General features: G+C 38.7%; 1 long non-coding RNA gene across 1 annotated transcript; it reads right to left on the bottom strand.

The window, feature by feature from the left end:
• Positions 1–1,161: 1,161 nt before the first annotated feature.
• On the bottom strand, positions 1,162–2,503 carry LOC145723700 (uncharacterized). Its single transcript, XR_014148957.1, has 2 exons — positions 2,432–2,503; positions 1,162–2,284 (listed from the first exon to the last, which is right to left on the bottom strand). It is a non-coding gene; the product is annotated as an uncharacterized LOC145723700 (long non-coding RNA).
• Between the last annotated feature and the right edge of the window lie 12,608 nt (positions 2,504–15,111).

Here is a 15,111-nt window from a genome sequence, read left to right on the forward strand (position 1 = left end):
ACCAGCTGCCCAAAGCCTAAATGGCAAACTCTTCACCACTGTCAACGGGGCTTTATATAATCTATCACTGCTCTGTCTTTCCAACTTTACCTCAGACAACTCACCCTTCCGTTGTTGCACAGTAAATAATTTATTGTTTTCAGAGCATCTTTTGTGCCAGTCTCCTTCCCATGTCACTGCCGTTGCATGTGTCTCTCTTGCCTGGAATGCAATCCATTTTCCTCTTTTCCTTGCTAATTCTAAAGCATATTCAGATCTCAGTTAAAATGTCACTTCTTCAAGGAAGCCCTCCCTGATTGAGTCAGATCAGGGTTATTCCTCCAGTTATAATCTCAGGCAGTACCTGCCTCCTTTTTAACAATTGTAATTATTTTTTGAAACTTACTATCCCCCCTCCTCTCATCACCAATAATGTTAGCTTCACTAAAGAGGGTACCATGTGTGGGTTCCTTCACCTCTGTATAACTTATACCTAGGTCAGTATCGGCCTAAAAGCAGGCACTCATAAAAGATTTGTGGATTTTAAAAATAAATGGCTAAATGAATAAACCAAGAGGTTAACAGGAATTTCACTATTCATGATACTGAAGTCTGGAGATGACCCAACAGGACTTCGTGAGGTCCTAGGTATCTCTTTTCATATCTTTTTTGTAGAAATATCTCTCATTTTTGTAATTTGGGAAATGTATGCTAAAACTTCAGGTGTGAGCTTCGCTAATTCCTGTAAGAGACAAAAATATTATTGAACACTAAACTATGAAACCGTTATGAGAATTAATAAACCAACTGGTGAAACTATATATATAACATGAGTAGTAATATATAAATGGAGTGAAATTTTATTCTGAAATATGTCAAAATACTTCAATTTTATAAGTGTAAATGAAAATGCTTTTTTTAGAAATTATAATTTAAAAATGAATATATCTGAGCACATTAAAAATTTCCTATATGGCTAAAAGGGACAATCACATTTAAAATTTTAGAAAACTGACAAATATATAATAAAGTAGTACCATCATTATATTTTTAAAAATTCTTACACATGAGCACTGGGTGTTGTACACAAACAATGAATCATGGAACACTACATCAAAAACTAATGATGTAATTTATGGTGATTAACATAACATAATAATAAAAAAAATTCTTACACATTAATAAGAAAAAAGGCAAATAATTTATTAGAAATAATTGAAGAAGAGGAATGTACAAAAATAGAATGAATAGTAAATATCATTGCAATAAAAAATAACACATCCTGGTTTATAATAGCAAAACACTGGAAACAACCTATATATCTAACAAGAGAGAAATGTTTAACCATATCTTCCTAAAATAAATTTCTATTCAGAAAATCAGATTGGGGCTATAAATCTATATTTATTGATGAGGAGGTATGTGTGTTTATGAATGAACACTCCTACACATGTAATTTTTTTTTACATAAGTGAAAAAAGGAAGGTTATAAAATACAGATACTATGACACCATTTTTCATAAGAATGTGTATGCTGTGTGTATGTTCATAGAAATAGGTTAGATAAATATACATTAGTATGGTGATTATGTTTGGATGATGGAATTCTGTAATCACTTAAGCTATATGTATTGGTCTAAATTGTTTACCATGCCTGTTTCTTTTATAATCAGGAAAAAGCTAGATTATTTTGGGAAAATAATCCAAAAAATCAACTTTAAAGGTCTTAGATGTTTCTCCAGGGAAATAGTGTGTATTTTGAGAATTTTAGCTCTAAGGATCTGTCTCCTGGAAATAAAATTTCTCTTAAAAAGTATCTCTTAAAATGTATAGCTCTTAATAACATAATTTTGCATTCTTTATGCAGCTATCAAAATAAAATTTCAAATTTTAAATCTTTCTAAAACTCATTCATCACATTAGTAAGGAAAACTGGGATATGCCTTACTATCCCAAATGAAAATTAAAGCCATCTGCTAATTCCATAGCATACTTCACCTAAATGTTTTGCAAAATCTTACAACTTGAGTAAAAGGAAAAAAAAAAAAAGAAGCAAACAGGGCCTCCGATCTTCTTTAAACTTTGTCTGAAGACCATACAGTGGGGACCATGCCGTCAATGGAGGGGTGTCTTCTGCACAGGGGGTCAGCGGGAGCTCCTTCACAAAATAAATTGTCCTGTTCGTTCCTGAGTTCTGATTCAGTTTCATAATGGCTGTCAAATGAGCTGAACTCCTCCGGTGGGTCAGAGGAAGGGTGTTAATGCTCCGTTTTATCCTTCTTTTGCCACAATTTTCTGTTGAACCCTAAGGGCCAAATTTAGAAATGTAGATACACCAGATATGCTCATAAAATTGAACGCATACCTGTGCTGCCTTCAACCCCCCTGCCCCCCGCACCCCCCCCCGCCAAGTTTCCTCTCACACCGTGTTCGTGTTCTGATTTCGTGTTACCTGTGGTGGCCCCAGCAGGCAGTTTCCTCCGCGTGTTCTGAGCAGGTTGGCAGCCCCAGCTCCGAGGCCCTTGCACATAAGCACAAGTTGCATTATGTCAACCTCAAATGAAATCATAACACAAAACCAAAACATTCATAAATTGATAGAAATGATAGAGCATCAAATGAGATACACAAATTTTATCTCCTCATTTGTATATTCTTGTCTCCCTGTCTATAAACATATGTTTGCACATGCTGTGTATTGATAGATTAACATATAAAATTACAACATCGCATTTGCAAAACTGTAGTTAAGGTTGTCTTCCATTTATATTTCTGCGGTTTTATATCTGAACCATAAACATCCTCTCTGGGCTGAAACGCGGCTTGTAGTGCAAAATTAAAAGTGGGCTCATCTTTCTCCTCAAAGCAGGGCAAATTTCACAGAAGTGCTTAGATCTTTTGGGACATTTTGTTGTTGTTGTTGTTGTTGACCTGATAAAACGTCATTTTAAAAATTGACCTCTAAAAATGTAGAGGTTAGAATTGCTCACCGTGATTAAAAACAGAAAATGGACAGAACATTATTTTCTATATTAGGGAGAATGGAGTATGTGGTTTTTAAATTAATGATAATTTAAAGTATTTTATGATCATTTGACTAGACAAAAGTATTTAATGACATTTCAAATTAAATAATTTAAAAAATCCAGAACAACATAAGAAACCTACTTAGCTTTTGGTGAGATGATGAAATATTGCGACATGGTGATTTAAAGTTGCTTTTTAAATGATGTTAACAAGATAATTAGGAAGCCTATTAAAGTATATATTCACATTAGGTTTTTTTAAAAATTGTTTTTGAGGAAAAGAGTTACTCAAGTATCAAGTGTATTAACACTATTTTGAAATTGAATGAGTTCGGGGCACCTGGGTGGCTCAGTCGTTAAGCGTCTGCCTTCGGCTCAGGTCATGATCCCAGGGTCCTGGAATCGAGCCCCACATTGGGCTCCCTGCTCTGCGGGAAGCCTGCTTCTCCCTCTCCCACTCCCCCTGCTTGTGTTCCCTCTCTCGCTGTGTCTCTCTCTGTCAAATAAATAAATAAAATCTTTAAAAAAAAAAAAGAAATTGAATGAGTTCAATATTTTGCTTTGAAGTAAATTTTTCATAAGATTTATAAATTTGGAACTTGAAAAGTCAAATTTACTTGCTAGTTAGATTATTTCCTGTACATTACTGAAATTCTCATTATTCTTGTGGTGGTTCTGGACACTGATTATTTTAACCAGGTTGCTTAGACATGACTTCCATTTATTAGAAAAACATGCTTTGAAAATTAAATCTCTCTGTCACAATAATGGGTTAAATACAAGGCAAATGGTTTTCAAATCACATGTTGGTTTAATAACCTAAACTTAAACTTTTATGACTTAAAAATATCTTTAAGTGCTTTTTCAATATCTTCCAACCATTCTCAGAAGACCTTTCCTTTCCTTTCCTTCCCTCTTTCCTTCCTTCCTTCCTTCCTTCCTTCCTTCCTTCCCTCCCTCCCTCTCTTCCTCTTTTTCTTTCTTTCTTTCTTTTCTCTTTCTCTCTTTCTTTTTCTTTCTTTCCTCTTTCTTTCTTTCTTTCTTTCTTTCTTTCTTTCTTTCTTTCTTCTTTCTTTTTCTTTTTTTACATTTTGGAAGTGAGAAGAATGGGTATTTTGTGGAATGTTGGGTGCATGTTTACTCAAAGTTAGCTGTGAAGCATATGGAGTACATTTCTCTCACAGTACACGACTTTAAAAGTTCAGATTAGGAAATATATGGCTGAAATATTTTGGGGGCTTGCACAAGGAATCTGAAACATTGATCGTGGTATTTAGTGATCCTAATGTTTTCCATTTAGGCAATGCATGTACTCATGCAGGATATCAGAGCATGGAGGAGCAAGTAAATGAGCAATTTTCCAGAGTTGGCAACACGAACTTTGGACTTATTCCCCCGGTGGTGGTGAGTTATAACACTCATCCCCAAAGGCTCTTTTCTTTTTGCCTAAATTCTGCTGCTGCCGTCTCCTGGGAGTTGAGATGTTACTTGGGCTCCACTGCCCTGGAGCCTACAATGTGTATGATTTAGTAAACTCTCCATCCTTCGCCACTCACCATATGAAGCATTTGGACTTGCTCACACTTCACTGCCTAGTAGCAAATGCTTCATGTCATCATTCCCTGTGGACTGAATCAGAATAAGTCACTTGCCATTCAAGCGGGAAAGCTAGTGATGGGTCTGTACCAGGGAGACCCAACAATCCTGATACAGGGCAGAACGCTGGCATCATAAAAATTAGAGACCTAGACTTCATTTCCTATGCAGTCCAATATATACATTTAACAGTCATACCATTTCTCGTAGGACATAAATATTTCCTTTTTCTTACTTCTAGGTAGCATTTTACAGATGCAAATGACTCCAAACTTTATAGGGCATATTCAGCATATTCATATCCTGAAGTTTTCAGTAGGAAAAGTAGATGGTTTCTGGAATGTTCATTAGTTTATTATGAAGTAAGCATTTTGGGGAAGAAGAGATCTCTCTAGCAAATTTAATATGCTCTGAATTACGGAGTTCTTGTTCATTTCTTCCCCCGACTTGTCCTTCTACACCTGGTAGAAGCAGATATCGGAAAGCTAATGGGTGAGTCCATTTCTCAGGAAAGAGTCATTTATGCTGCTATCCTCTCATGCGTACAGGATAAAGAGCAATGTAGTATCATGCTAGTCGAAGGCAACGCTAAGTACATGTATAATGTTTAACGTGGTTCTTAGCACACACACCTGCTGGTAGTAATTGAATAAAGGAGTGCAGGAATGAATCAGTAAATACACAAATGGGGTATTGTTTTGGGGGAGAGAGGTGGCCTCTTTACCTATAAATCTCCTGCAAAGATTTCTGAGGCACACGCTCTTGGGAGACTGGAAAACTCACCAATGTATGGATGCTCGTCTGTCTGCATCATCTCTGGCTTCTGTGTGCAGACTTGTCATCGTGCTAGCTAGATTAGCCACTCTGTGGGCTCACGGGATGGGGGCAACAGTCTCCATATCGTTGCTTGGTATTTATTTACCCTAGGCTGATGCTGGGGACAGGGATTTGTAATGTTCTAAAAGAATTACCATGAAATATTTGTGATTTACTGGATGCCTGTAATGTAACATTCTTCCCACCAAGAAGGACACTTGGCAAGCATTCTATTACTTTGGCAAAGTCTTCAGGCCTTTAGACCATCATCCTCATTTTCAGCTGGAATCATTGATGTTATTAGGTGGTAGGTGACATATGACTTGGTTTCCATATACTTCATCTATATATATTACTATATATATAAATATATATATATATTTAAAGCATTGGTCATACTTAATGTAAACTGTCATGATGCTGTCATCATTCCTTGATGCCAATGATATAAGTCACATTGTTAATGTGGATCTTAACAATGCAGCCACACTCTCCTATGCTACTCTAACCTCCTATCTTGCTCCTGTAAGAGTTTTCTACTGCAAGTGAAGAGTCTACTTACTACCTCAAACACCTTGAATTTACGGGAGGCATTTGTGAAGACTAATGGCAGAGTCCACATTATTCTTCGCTCATCTGTACAAGAAAGTGACAAACATGGTGGCTTCTAGGAAGATCTTCATTTGTCCACTAAGGGGCATTCAGTCTTAATGGCATTTTCAAAAAAAAAAAAAAGAGGAAGAAGAAAAAGAGGGAGAAGAAGAAGGCAAACAAATCCAATATTGTTCACAATTCAGTCTCACAGTTTCTTTCCTTTTTTAAAAAATGATTTTATTTATTTGTTTGAGAGAGTGTGTGCATGAGAGAGAGAGAGAAAGAGTGAGAGAGAGCACGCCCACACAAGCAGGAGGGTAGGGTAGGGAGAGGGAGAAGCAGAGGAAGAGGGAGGAACAGACTCCCCCCTGAGCAGGGAGCCCAATGTGGGACTTGATCTCAGGACCGTGGGATCATGACCTGAGGCGAAGGCAGACACTTAACCGACTGAGCCACCCAGGTGACCCTCACAGTTTATTCAATAAGGAATACTGACAACTCAGTCTTAATGCCCTGAGAGACTCCACCTTAGATTCTGTCCCCAGATGAGTGTACAGTTCAAAGCAAACTGGAGAAGATACCACAGAGCAAAGCATTCAAGGCAAGTCTCAAACTTGGTCTTTGCCGAGGATGCGTCCTTTCCCCGAGGCAGGAAAGAAGAGTTCTACGGCCCAACACAGAACTGCTCATCTGATGCAGATAAACTCCATAACCAAGTAGAGGGAAGAAGAATGTGTTTTTAAGGGAACTTTAGATGCCTTATAATAAATCTGATGTGCTTAAAAAAATCCCCGAGGAGTTTAAAAAAAGTCTGGATGTGTTTTCTCAAATAACTATTTAAAGCATATTAGAGTTTTTTAATTGTACCGGGGACTTTTCAAAGCATATCAGGACAAAACAGTACAGTATAGGCCCCAATATGCTAATTAATAGATAGCTAGACCCCTGAAATAAAGCTGCAACACTCCATTAATCAGGCAGTAATTGAATTGGCACCATGCTTTTGTGCAAACTACATGATAATTGAAAACACAAACCTGGCAATGGTGAGGCTAAGGTCCTCCACAATGGTGGATACCAGGGTCTCCTGCTTCCCGTGGGCAGCAGGCAGTTGGCCTTCACTGCTAGGGGCTTCTGCAGAGGGAGAAAGTTGGCTGCTCTCTGAGTCCAGCGCACCTTTTTCTCCTGCTGAGATGGTCTTTTAGGTGTGTGATATCCAGTGGTCCCCATGCATGACCCCATGGAAATTGCCGTAATGGCTGATACGCTTTTCTCTGTTACCTAAAGACATCTGCCAATTAATGTGATTATAAAATAATAGTGAAGAACAGATGTTTCATTTGCTAATTTTATATTTGACTGTTTGAAAGCTAACTACCTGGGGATTTAACTGGCAAATACTACTTTGCTTACAAAAAAAAGAAACAATGCACGCGTTTTTTTTTGTTTTTTTTTTTTTTCTCCACACAGCTGATATGGTCTAATTCTGGATATTGGTTGCCTATAGTAAGCACTCAGTGAGAGGGAGACTGATTGCTTCTAAATGAAGAGAAGAAAAATAGCATTTTAAGCCCTTTTTTCTACAAACAAAACATTAAGCATATCACTATACCCAAAAAAGGCTGTTGCAATAAAAGAGTTTAGCTTGTCATACTGTGATGATAATGGGTGGAAAAAAGATGTGGATAAGATGAAGATTGACATGAGTTTTCCATCTAGAACTTTAAAGCAAATCATATGGAAAACCTGGAAGAACTTTTACATTTGCCAGCCCTCTAACTAGACAAGGGGAGGGTCAGGAACGCAAAATCATGGTGGAAGAATGAGCTTTGGGGATCTGGCAAGAAATATTGCAAGAAATCTAGGAAAAAAAATACTTAAGTAATATTACAATTAAATATTTTCATTCTACTTCATGCATTTTCTTCCCCAGTGAAGGTGCTCAGAGTGTGAAATAGACCTGAGATGTGTTTTTCTTAGGCCAGGCTCTTAATCTGAGTCAGACCGTTTTTATAGCTGTGACTCCTTGTTGTCTCTGTGGCAAGAGGTCAGATCTGAGTGGGAGTTCCTTTTACTGCTTATGTTATTTAAAGCGTCGATGAAGGAAAAAAAAAAAAAACACCTTGGATTTGGGTACTGAATAGGCCCCTAACTATGTGATATTAGGCAAGTTCCCTAACCATTTAATTCTCTTATCTGTCCAGAGGAATCTGTATAAGATTAGGGTTTCAAATCCTTTCTAAATTTGTGCCCCCTTTTACAAAAGTAATACTCTTAGTTTTCCTTCAAAATATTTCATATTTAGGGGTACCTGGGGACTCAGTCGGTTAAGCTTCGGACTCTTGGTTTCAGCTTATGTCATGACCTTAGGGTCCAGAGATCCAGGAGCCCCATGTTGGGCTCTGTGTGCTCAGTGGGGAGTCTGCTTCTCCCTCTCCCTCTGCCCCTCCCCTGTTCACGCACATTCTCTCTCTCTGAATTAATAAATAAATCTTATTTTTTTTTCATATTTATATATGTAGCATCATTTGAAGAAATTCCAGATTGAAGTTACAGGGAAAATGGCTTTATTTTCAAACCTCAACTTCCCCCCAAGTTTCTGAGAAGTAACTTCCATAATGGTTGCCCGGCCATTGGTGCTCCTGTCTGCCCATCAGAATGTGGGTATGACCAGAGCAGCCCCAGAGCCAATGCCAAAAAGGAAGTTTTCACCGTGCCAGGGTGCCTTGTCTTTACAACCTCTTGTTTGCAGATTGAACTTTGTTATCAGTAAATGTATGCAAATTTTTTTTGTTACTTTCCATGTAATGGGATGGAACATTAGCTAACGTCCACCCATGATCATCAATTCAAAACACCATGTGTTCTTATGCCATGGCTTAGGAATCTCTCTTCCGTAAAACAGAACAAAACATCTGGTGGTTGCTTTTCTTAGAGCTCTTCTTAAGCCCAAAGATGCTTGGTCTTACTTTTTTATCTCAAGGTTTTATACAGTGAGTTTTTGTCATCTTGTGCTAGCAAGCGTGTTTTGTTTTGTTTTTCCCTCTGGTCACAGGCTTTATTCCTTAGCGTCTGCTCCGGATCCCTTTTCTCTTAGATGCTGAGGTCATTCACGATCCTGCAGAAGTCCATGCTCCAGCTTCTCTGTTTCCAGGCACTGCCAGAGCTGAAACTGCTCCACTCCTAGCTTGACTTTTATCTCAATTTTGGTTTGGAATGGGCTTGGAATCATTTTCAAATCCTTGATTTCTTCTTTCTTGACTCCTCCTTTGTTTTCTTTGTCTATCTTAGATCCAAGACTTCTAGCTTGAGCTCCAAAACAGAACTCTTATTTTCCCACTTCTCACCATGTGTAGAGTCCCTACACTTCTGCAGGAGCTCCACATGGGCTCTCTGCTTCCACTCATGCAACCGTACATAGAATCGATGCACAGACATAGATGGCTCTGGGGCGCCTGGGTGGCTCAGTGGGTTGAGCATCCTACTCTTGATTTCGGCTCAGGTCATGATCTCAGGGTCCTGGGATGGAGGCTCGCATGGGCTGCGCAGGGCGTGGAGCCTGCTTAAGATTCTCTCTCTCCTTCCCCTCTGCTCCACCCTTCCCTCTCTTCCTCGAGAAACAAAAACAAAAACAAAACATAGATGGGCCTTTTGAAAATGTGATCATATCTCACTTTCTCCACCCTTTTTAAAAATCTGCTAGTTGTTTCCCATTGTGTTTGTAATAAAATTCAAACTCCCCATTGTGACGTAACAGATTAAATCAAGATCTGGTCCTGATTTCCTTTCTTATCTCCCCTGCCCCTCTTTCCCTCTCCCCAACCTCCCCTTCATCAGTGAATCTCAGCCACACATTTACTCTTCCTCAGATACCACAGGGCTCTCTTGGACTGCAGGTCTTGTGTTTACTATCCCCTTTGCCTGGCATGCTCTTCCTTGGGCTTTGGGTATGGCTGATTGCTTCTGTCCTTCAGGCTTCAGCTCAGGGATCTTTTCCTTTTCCTTCTTCATAAAATCTCCATGCCTATCCACATCACCGCCCCCCCCCCCCATTGATTATATACATATGGCTTCCCACAATCCCAGTTCTTACGGTTCACCTGTTTACCTTTGTTATCGTCTGTCTCCCACTGCACGAATGTACCCTCTGTGAGGACAGGGACTTTGGCTGTCCTTTTCCCTGCCACATTCTCAATGCCTACGACAATGCTCAATAAATACTTGCAAAATGGATAAAAACAATGTTTTCACTACAAGCATATGCTTGCAGTCTGTGCAACTGTTGAGGAGATACTAGCCCGGTGGTAGATACAAACTAAGAGTCTGGGTCTTGTCCAAGTGTTTTCAGAAAAAGAGAAATCAGTCACTGCCCCAAAATTATCATTTCTTTTGCTAAAAAAGAAAAAAAAAAACCCTCAATTTTTAACAAAAGTCTATGTCTATCAAATTTGACTCCATGGGAACAGATATAGGGAAATCAATCTATTTTAAAACAAGAATAAAAGAAAAATAAAGAAGCTTCTGTTTCAAGGGCTGCCTGATCATTTTACAAAGGGCCAGAAGGTAGTAAATATTTTAGGCTTTGCAGGCTACATGGTCTCTGTTGGAACTACTCAGTTCTACCGTTAAAGTCAAAGAGCAGATGTAGATAAATGGATGGGCATAACCATGTACCATTAAAACTTTATTGACACTGAAATGTGAATTTCATATAATTTTCAAATGTCATGAAATATTATTCTTGTTTGGATTTTTTTCAGCCATTTCAAACGTAAAGCCATTCTTTGCTCATGGGCTGTATTAAAAACCGGCAGCGGGCCAGATCCCACCTGTGGGACATTGTTTGCCAACCTCTCTTTTACAAGTATTGAACTGTCCCTAACTCCTTCTTGTTTAACTTGCTAAGAAGTGATATTTGCCTTAACTTAGAGTTTCTAGTTTCTCACTCTGTGTATAGTGTGGGTCTTCTGAAGCCATTTGTATCTCGGGCTTTGTTGGCTAAGAATCCTCTGTGAGTATCAATGTCATTAATCCCTTTAAAAGCTAAAATGACTTTATTTCTTGATACCCCCAGAAAAGACTTACTTGTACAGGGAGAGGAAGAAATGCCCTTCTCTGTCCTAGCTTTCCCAGTGGTGGCATCTGTTTTCTGAGGGTCATTTCCATAAATCAATATTAGCCTGCATACATTCTACATCATTCTGTTATTCTACTTTATGCTACACCATCTATTCTATCGTTCCTTCCCTCCTTATCTCTTTCCTTCTGTGAGGAGGTTTATTCCTACTCCTCTTTTCCCAGGTTTTCTGTGCCTCCTGTGTTCTAGATCCCATCCCATCCTGTGGTGCCACCTTTTTATTGGCTGAACAATAGCAACCGCTTCCTGCATCCTCGGTCTTTCCCTCTCCCGTATCTTCCTCCACATCCTTGCTCAAGATCCTAAATCCTGACAAACCTTCATAGCCATCCCACCTTCCTTTAAACCATTGTCCTACTTAAGACATTCCCTTCATTTCCAACCTACTTAAAAAGCTGATATGTGTCATTTTATCACCAACTCTTCCAGTTACTCCTGCTGCCTCACAAACCTCCCTAAAATCGACTGTCTTGAAAAAAAAAAAAAAAGAGTCATTTACCTTGTTTGTGAACTTTTAATTTGGGCAGAGCTGAACAGGGACATCTTCTCTCTATTCCATGATGCACCAGTTGGAATGACTAGAGTAGTGGCTGGAGGATCTTTCTTTAATGGCTTTTCCATGGCCTAGAAATCGGAGCTTGGCCTTCCATGGGCTTCTTGGGTGACCGCTGCATGATGTCTGGGTGCCAGACCAGGCATCCGAGAGACAGGAAGTGGAGCTGCCAGTTTGTTTTGGTCAACAGAGTGTTAATACTTTGGGGGACCATGTTTAAAAACCTCTCCCTAAAATTCCTTTGGTAATAATACTATTAACCTCCAGGTTACCAGATCCAGTGACTTCTTTTCAGTATTTCTTCTATGTGACCCCTTCTCTTAGGTGACAATCATGGGCCCCTTTTTTTTTTTTTTAAAGATTTTTATTTATTTATTTGACAGAGAGAGGCACAGCGAGAGAGGGAACACAAGCAGGGGGAGTGGGAGAGGGAGAAGCAGGCTTCCCGCCGAGCAGGGAGCCCGATGTGGGGCTCGATCCCAGGACCCTGGGATCATGACCTGAGCCGAAGGCAGACACTTAACGACTAAGCCACCCAGGTGCCCCCATGGGCTCCTTTTCTCACCACATTCTCACGTCCTTTAGCACATGGGACACTGTTTCTTCTTTATCCTCTTTTAACCCTTGATTTCTTTCTCTATTTCACTTTCCTTTCTTGTTCATGTATCTTAGATATTGGCATTCTCCTGGATTTGGTGTTTCAGCTTCTTCTCTTCTTTCTAGGCATTCTTACTGAGTCCTATAGCGCCAATGAACATCTATCCTCTGATGACACCTGATTTATGTTTGAAATCCCACCCATTTTGCTGTGCTCCAAAACTTCTTTTGTAAATGTGCCATACAGTACAAATATTTATATTAAATATGAAAATTCCACATGTTTTCAGAAAAAGAGAAATCAATAACTGCCCCCAAATTATAATTTCTTTTGTAAAAAAACAAAAAAACCCCTCAATTTTCAATCAAATTCGACTCCATGGGACCAGATATAGGGAAATCAATCTATTTTAAAAACAAGAATAAAAGAAAAATAAAGAAGCTTCTGTTTCAAGGGCCAGAGCTACAATCTGGCCATGTGGAAATTTCTCTGCCCCTTGAACACTGCCCATCCTCAAAAGACTCTGTGCCCTTCACTCATGCTGTGCTCTGTACCCAGATCACCTCTTGCTCACTTGGATGAACTCCTACTCATTCTTCAAAACCCAGCTAAAACAGTTTGTACTGTGTGAAACCTCCCTGATTCCCAGGCAGAGTAAATTGTGCCGAGGGGGTGCCCATAACACTTTGTTCTTGGAACATATGAGAGATAATCTCAGTTGCAATTTTATTTGATTACTACCTTCAGTTCTATTTAAGATGCTCAGATCCAGCTTATGTACTCTTTTGCAACACAATTAAAGGAATAAAATACGTCTTCAACTTAAAAAAATGTGGAGTATTCATTTTCAGAAAAATCCAGATACGAATTAAAGGGAGTCATTTACTTTTGTGTGTTTTTACTTGTGTGAAACTAAAACTGCAGTTTTATTTTTGTTTCATTTGGATAGGGAGTGGGAGCATGTTAACCTTCAAGACATTGGGCAAACTGTTCTTTGGACTAGAAGAATGTGTCTTTCCACTTAGCCACTAAGGTGGCCAAACAGATTGATTGAAACAAAGTTACTGTTTCCCCATTTGACTTTAACTAATTTTTGAGAAATACGGAATGTGTCAACTGGCCACTTGTCCATCTCAGACCATTTATAATTAAAAGTAAAACTGATAAATATCTTGTGTCCTTTATCACCTGCTTAAGTTGTCATGTGGCCAATTCCTGTAGAGAGAGAGGTCTTAACCAAAAATGTTGGTGAATATTTTGAAACTAGCATTTTATGGCTTAGCTTTTTAATGCCACAATCTGAGTAACATTAGCTACGCAAAGGACGCTAGGGTAGCAAACAGCTATTATGGTTACAGAATGTATCAGAAGAAGCCCAGTTCTCTGATTCAAAAGACAAAGAAACCTACCTAGCATTTTTTTTTTTTTAACAAACAGTTTCATTCTATTAAGCATGTTGAACTTCTAGGCTTATGCAAAGAAACTCTATACTTAGAGTTGGCCTGTTTTTTTTTAAATTTTTTTTTAGTAACACATTGGGTAATATTTTCTTGCGCTATCCCGTTTCTTTTAATCATTGTCCCCACCCCCCCTTCACTGGAGAATTTCCCATTATTCAGCAACATATGGATGAAACATTTTTACAGTAATCATGTCTGAACAAAGTAATCATTCTCTCATTAACCAATTATTCTTCAAAATCAAATGGAACAGACATATTTGCGAAGACAATTTACTTTAATAAACCCTATGGAATCAGATCTCACATATCTTCTGTTCAAATGGTTTAATTCAAAGATCACAGTATAGATAACAGAAGTGGTTTCTCTTTTTCTTCCTTTTTTTTTTTTCTTTTCTTTTTGTGGTGCATTGACAACATTTGCTCTCAAGAAACCAGCTAGAGATGGAATAAAAACTAGGTTTTTAGAAAGGGGGAAAGATAAAAGAATGAGAACGTCTGGTTATGTGCAGAAATCCCTAATCTATCCAGCTCCAAAAGACTCCTTCTTTCTTCTCTCCTGTATCATCAAAAGTTTGTGATTTATTTCAGTTCCTCTACTTTTAGATGTTGGATAAACAGTCTGACCAAGGAGATGAAGGGTGAGTGTTATGCCCAGATGTGTTTTCCAGAAGGATCAACACAGTCTTTGGGAAAGGTAAATTATTTCAGAATTTCAGCGAGCTCTCTAGTTCTAAAGGATATCTCAAGGCATAAGGGAAACAAGAAAGCATTTTCAGAGTGTCATTGGGGTGGGGGCGGAAGGGAAAGGGGGTCCAATGCTCTTTTGTGTTTTTACTTCATGATATTTTGCTGGTATTTTGCTGCATGGTATTCTATGTGATTTTTTTTCCAAGTCATTCTAATGAGATGCACTTTGATACCCAGAGGCTTCCCCTAGTTCCTGCTTCATTTCTGTTTCTGACCGACTTTCTGGGAATCTATTTCTGACATTCCATTTTGCAGTTTCTGATCTTTTTGGCTTCACAAATCAGGACGCATACCAATAGAATTCTGGGTTTTCTGCCATATTCAAGGAGCACCAAATATTTTCAGGTAGAGTCCTAACACAGTACACATCGAGGCAAACCCTGAGAACCAAAATTTTTAAGTCCCAGTTTTTGCTCCAGTTATCAAAAGAACATTTATCTCACTATCAAACAAAACATCGAAAGCTTCCAAGTTCTAGTCCTTCCTTGACAGCTAATTGGTCATGGAAGTATAAGCTAGAAATGTATCTTCTCTCTGTACCTCAGTGCCCTTTCCTGTAAAATAGGTTCTTCTGCTCCGAAATTATATTCTTTGTGTTTATCA

The sequence above is a fragment of the Leptonychotes weddellii genome, chromosome 10, assembly GCF_054177405.1.
Source record: "Leptonychotes weddellii isolate Sample4059 chromosome 10, ASM5417740v2, whole genome shotgun sequence".
Taxonomy (NCBI): domain Eukaryota; kingdom Metazoa; phylum Chordata; class Mammalia; order Carnivora; family Phocidae; genus Leptonychotes; species Leptonychotes weddellii.